We start from the raw sequence: 6,241 nt of genomic DNA, 5'->3' as shown, positions 1-6,241 counted from the left end.
TTCCTGTGGAGCTCCAGGCTCTCAGGGAAGTAAGGGTTAAAGGAAATGCGCCCTCTCTTCTGAACTGGGCCCTTGCAGGAAAGGCAGTGATCAGAGCACAGATAGCTGTGCCTTGATCAAAGCTGCCTGTTGCTCCTGGCAGGTCAAGCAGTGGGAAGCAGGGCTGCCTCCTTCCTGAAATGATTCGTCTGGTGCCAGCAGCAGGGAGAAGGCAGAGGGATGGACAACTCCTCCTTCAGCATCTCCTCCAGGCGAGGCTGGGACTGGTCCTTGAGGGGATGCTGCAAGGGTCATTTTCCTCCCCTGGACAAGATGAGGGATGAGGAATAACCCTGCCCTCTGCCCTCGCACATGAGAGGGGAGCAGCCCCATCTCAGAGCAAGAGAGCAGGAACAGAGCAATAATTCCTGCTGGTGGCTGTTCTGTGTCCGTGGCATAAGGCTCCTGCGTGGGAGGGAGTGGAGGGATAGGCTTGAGCCAGCTAGGGAGCTCTCGAAATGAGGCCCTGGGTCAGAGAGTGTCCAGCTATCCTTCTCCTGGGCATTTTCCCTGACTGTTTAGAGCCAGGGAATTCCCTCCTTGCCCCTGGCAGCCCTGACTTGGCACTGTGGGTTCCCTTCTTGTGATGCAGGTGATACCAGGTCCCGTCCCTGTAACCCTCTGCAGCACGGCATTTCCCTGCCCATCCCCACAGTCCCAAGGTTGTGGTTACCCAGTCCACGTTTTGCTCAGCCCTTTGTCTTTCCAAAGGAGATGTCTTTTTCTTTATAACCCAGCCTATGGATCCCTTCCTAGCAGACACTCTTTACTATTGAAGTGCAAGCCTCTCTGGGCTACCCTTACATACCTGCTTGGGAAGGGCTGTTTCCGGCTTCTCCTGCTACAGGAATCCACATGGATCAGAGCTGGAAAAGGGTTAGTTGGGAAAACAGGAGGCAGCTCTGCTAGCTCCCCCCTTGTGAACTGGGAAAAAGGATCTTCTTGCAGGCTGCCACCTTATTTCACATGGCTCAGTGCGGAGCCAAATGGGAGCACAAAGCTGGGGGTAAACCCTGGACTAACGTAGGCTTTGAAGGCCAGGGACCCCAGGGAAGGAGGTGTTACCGGTGTAGCAGTGGTGTAAAGAGTTGTATGTGAATAAGGAACATAGAAAGGCCAGAGGAAGTATTAGTCTGCAGACTCATGAGCCTTGAGAAAGTGATCTCCTGGGTGTTTATGCTCAGGCAATCCCCTGCGAGACTGGGAGTGCTGGTTCCCATGACTGCTCCAGCAATGTCCCTGATAGGAGGTGTGTTTTGCTCTTCAGACTTGAGCGGCTTATAGGGTCATGCAGGGTGGCTGCCTCCAGGGGCTGCCGTCCCCAGGGCTGGAGCATATGCCAAGCCCAGATAGCCACTGACGCCCAGGCAGGGTGTCCTCGCTTAGCTGACTGAGGAGCCTGCGCTTGCCATGCATAAAGCCTCATCAGTCTCTGATAGCGACCAGAGAGATGAATCAGCAAAGGATGGAGCTAGAGTGTGAGCAGCGATAGCAGAAGAGCAGCACACTCATGCCCCTGCATCTGCACCGTGGTTACCTGGGCGAGACCATGTCTGTCAGCTGGACGTGAGCACCATCGCTCTGGGGCTGGTGTTGCTCCTCTGGAGAGCAGCTGGTGAGGGATGATGAAAGCAGTGTCCTGAAAGATGCATCCCGTCACACAGACTTCATCCAACAGCTACCTCAGGAGTCTGGAAGTAGCTGTTGCTTGCTGAGGCCATGGGGAGAGAGCAAAACCATTGCAAGGGGGAGAAACTGGAGCAAGGCTTGTAAAGGGCTGAAAACTCAGCTAAAATATCCAGCACAATATAGCCTACAGCCCAGTCTGTCTGTGTTGCGGTTTAAGCCCATCCAGCAATGAAGCACCACACAGCCGCTCACTCAATTCCCCCGCCTCAGTGGGATGGGGGAGAGAATGGGGGAAAAAAAGGTAAAGCTCATGGGTTGAGACAAGAACAGTTTAATAGAACAGGAAGGAAGAAAATAATAATGATAATAATAACAACAATAAAATGACAATAATAATAATAACAAAAGAATTGGAACATACAAAACAAGGATGCACAATGCAGTTGCTCATCACTCGCTGACCGATGCCCAGTTAGTTCCTGAGCAGCGATCCCCCACCCCAGGCCAGCTCCCCCCAGTTTATATACTAGGCATGTTGTCACATGGTATGGAATATGCCTTTGGCCAGTTGGGTCAGCTGCCCTGGTTGTGTCCCTTCCCAACTTCTTGTGCCCCTCCAGCCTTCTTGCTGGCTGGGCATCAGAAGCTGAAAAATCCTTGACTTTAGACTAAACATTACTTAGCAACAACTGAAAACATCAGTGTGTTATCAACATTCTTCTCATACTGAACCCAAAACATAACACTATACCAGCTACTAGAAAGAAAATTAACTCTATCCCAGCCAAAACCAGGACAGTCTGTGAGGAGAGAGCCTGGGACCAGGAAAAGCCCCAGGGAAGAAGTAAATTAGAGAGAAGTTTACTCTGGGACTTAACTGTGCTTTCCCTGTCTCTCCTCTCATTTCAGGTTTCTGAGCTCCAGGCAGGGCTGGTCAGTGGCAGACAGTCGCATGGATGTCCCTTCTTTAAGCAGTGGGGCACTTCTGCTGTCCCCTGTCCCTCCAGGGAGACCTGTGCCACCTGTGGGGAACCTCCTCAGCTTGGCATACCTGCGTGGTACCCAGCAGCACGGGATGAGCATCCACCAGCAGCACCCCCCTGCTGCAGCCTGCTCACCACAAACGCTCTGCTCCTTGCAACGGGACCCCCTGCAGCCCCATCTCCATATTCTGGCAGCTGGGGAGGTGCTGGTGCAGCAGCCACCCATCTCATTGCACATCCCATCTGGCACAGGGACAAACACGAAACACGGGGCAGCTGAGCTACAGGGAGCTGTGGCAGCCCAGAGCTCAGGCAGCAGTAATGCATATTCCCTGTTAGCAGGTGAATGATGCTGTGCCCAGCATCTCGCTGGTGGAAGGGGCCACCAGGGACTGCTGTGAGCAGCACTCCAGGGCAGGTAAAAACACAGGGGGATGCAGACAGGGTGGCCTCATGTCTTTGGCTCCCCTTCTCAAGGCTGCCAACCCAGGAACAGCAGGATGCCGAGAGCGGAGGAAGCCCAGCAGTTCATCTGGCAGAAACCTCTGCTGAGAAGCGCAGGAGAGGCCCAAATGAGCAAAGAACGGAGGAATAGCCTGTGAGTCAGTGTCCCTGCTGTCAGCTTGGCCAGAGCCCAGGGCGTGGGAGGAAGGGAGTGAGGCGGAAGGGTTGGGATGCAGAGTGCGTCTGGCTTTCATATTTGCTGACTTACTTGTGGTCTGCAGTTTTCTTTTTACCTGCAGGACTTGGTTCGGTACTCAGGTAAATCTTGTGTCAGGCATAGAGCCGTTCAGGTGTGCAGGAGGGCTGAACAACGTAAGCATGTCCTGGCTGTTGCCTACCCCTTCTCCCAGCAGCAGGAGTTCCTCCAGGGGTGCTTCGGGCAGACAGACCCCTCTCTGCATCTGGCAAGTGAGCATCAGCTGTCCTGGGTAAGCTCAGGACAGCCCCCTGTGCCCAGATACCCTGTGCCAGGGTTCATGGCCTGCCTCTGTCACCTCTGACGCTGTGTGGGGATAGCCCCAACCTAACCAGGCTCCCTGCCAGCGTAGCATGGGCCAGGAAGAGCTGAGTTTAGGCACTAATTGCATACCTGACCTGGAGGTGAGATGACACATGTCCCATAGCTCTCTGCTGAGGCACCCAAGGATGCTCCAAGGGCATCAGAGCTGCTGGCCACCAGGCAGGACATGTGAGGGGAAATCAGCCTCGTGCTAGGTACATGGTTCCTCCATGCAGACCTCCTGTGATCCTCCTCATTGTAAGTCTTACCACCCTGGGGACCCCCTGACACAGGTCCCACTCAGCCCTGATGAACGAGGAGCCCCAAACCCATCTAAAATAAGACGAAATCTGGAACTGCCTGCCAAGGCTTAGCGATGCCCTGTGGGCCATCATCTACGCAGAGGGAAAAGCCAGGAAGCAACCAAATGCTCAGAGAGGACAACAAACACAGAAGAGAAAAGAGTTAAAAATGTAGGAACAGGGACTGGGAGGATGCCCCAGAAAGCAGAGCATCCCCACCACGCTCATCATTCCTAGAGCTGCTGGATGCTGCCCCATGATGCTGTGTCCAGGGGTATCCATGGATGAGGGAGTAAGAAAAAGCCCTACAGTCTGTGGGTCTTCTCACCCCCCTGCCCAGCCACTGTGGGATACTGGGTTTGATGGACCTCCAGTCTAACCCAGTCTAGCCTCATTTCAATTTTCATGAGCTAATTTCAATTTTAAAAGCTCCCCTGGAATTATATTGCTTTCAGAAAATATTTGGCCCATGTGCTACTGGCCTGCAAGTCCCTGGTGAAACCAAAGGGAAACGTGTCTGCAAAACCTGAGGAATATTTATCAGGCTGATTTTGATTTCAGGTCATCATCAATTACCTTGACTTGTCTTCCCCTGCTCCTGCCAATTTACCAGGGCAACGTCTCGGAAACTCTCCTCATTTGGAGAGAACAGGATGTAATTAGCCAGATAATCTGCTGATTCTCCTGTCGAGCTCTGTGTGCCTGGTCTCGACATGGGCAGTGGCTGTGCAGGCTGGATCAGACCTGATTTCTGGTGCTGTTTATGCACTTAGTGCTACGTAGGCAGGAAGAAAGATGCTGTCCTGCCCTCAGGCAATGACAAATCCACTTCTTGGATCATTCTTCAAGCTGCAACCCCTGGGCTGAAACCATCTGGGAGCTTTTGTTCTGGGGTTAGCTTCTTTGCAGAGGCAACAGGATTCCCAAGGGTATGCGGATACCTATTTTTGAAAAGGATGGGGATGATTTATTTCCCTAGGGCAGCTCATTTCTATTTCCTCACTGTGTCCATCCTTGCTGCTTTATTCCAAATCTCTAGCTAAGGTCAAGCAACTCAGCCACAAGGTGCAGCACAGCAAGGGCTCAGTCACAAGTTACTGGGCGCAGATGGCACCACATAAGCAATGCCTGAACATTTTAGCTGGTAAGGGAAATTTCAGGGAATACCCAGTGCTGCAGAGTCCTTCAGGAGACAGAGGAGAGTTGTTTTCTACTAAGTCAGTCCTGAACCCGCAATTCAACCGATGAAAAGGGATGCTGCATGTTGCATATTACACTTTTCTCCCACTCACAATGCAGCAAAGACCCCTCAGCACTGCTGTGGGGGCTGTACAGGCTGCCTGTGACACTGGGACAGTACTGTAGGTCTATGATTGAGTTGTGCCTCCCTTAATTTCCCCTGTCACCAGGATGGAAAGGCCATACTGTGTACCTTGGGCTGATAAGTGCGTGCCACCTTCCACCCTGGGGAAAGACCCTGCCTCAGAGATGGGGGTGCAAGTGCCCTGTGTTTCTTTCTCGGATCACAGCTGAACTGTGTATCAGCTCCTTGAGTCTCTGGCTGATCAGTCAGTGGGTAGGTGCAGAGTTGCTAGCAGATGAGAGCAGCAAGGACCAGAGCAGGGTGTCACAGCAAGGCAGTTTATGGGGAGCAAGGGAGACCAAGAATCCAAGAGAGGCTGGTGAGGAGACAGAGCAGGGGCTGTGAACGCCTGTCCCACGTGGAGAGAGGGGCAGAAGCGTGACAACAGGTCAGGGCAGCGAGCACCAGGTTCTGCAGCACCCAGCACTGACTGGTAAAGGCCCTCCTGCTGCCAGGCTCGGGTCTCTCTGCAGCCCTCCTGCTGCCAGCCTGCTAGGAGCTCCCTGGGGAAATATCCCAGCCTGTTTTCCTGGTTTTGAAGGCGGGGGTTATCGCACAGTTTTCTGTCACTAAAAAATGAGCAGGCAGCAGTGCCTGTGTGAGCTGTGCCAGGCAAGAGGGACTGCAGCACTGTGACTGGCAGCAGAGAGAGGTGGCAGAGGAGGGATTCAGCCAAGGGCATGCTTTCTGTGCCGAGGACTGTATGCGGCTGATCCCCTTCTGACGGCCAGGCCAATATTGAAGCACATTAGGAGGGACCACCAGACCTGCATGAGGGTAGAGCCCAGGCTGGGGCAGGGGTGCCTGGGGAGATCGGGATGCACGAAGCTGACAGTGTCCGAGCAGAGGGCACAGCCAGACACCATCACCTGCAGCTCCCAAGCAGGGGCTGCTTTGCCAAGCTGGGGGGAAGAAAAACGCC

This window comes from Buteo buteo, chromosome 7 (genome assembly GCF_964188355.1).
Source record: "Buteo buteo chromosome 7, bButBut1.hap1.1, whole genome shotgun sequence".
Classification (NCBI taxonomy): Eukaryota; Metazoa; Chordata; class Aves; order Accipitriformes; family Accipitridae; genus Buteo; species Buteo buteo.
This window is presented reverse-complemented; position numbering follows the sequence as displayed.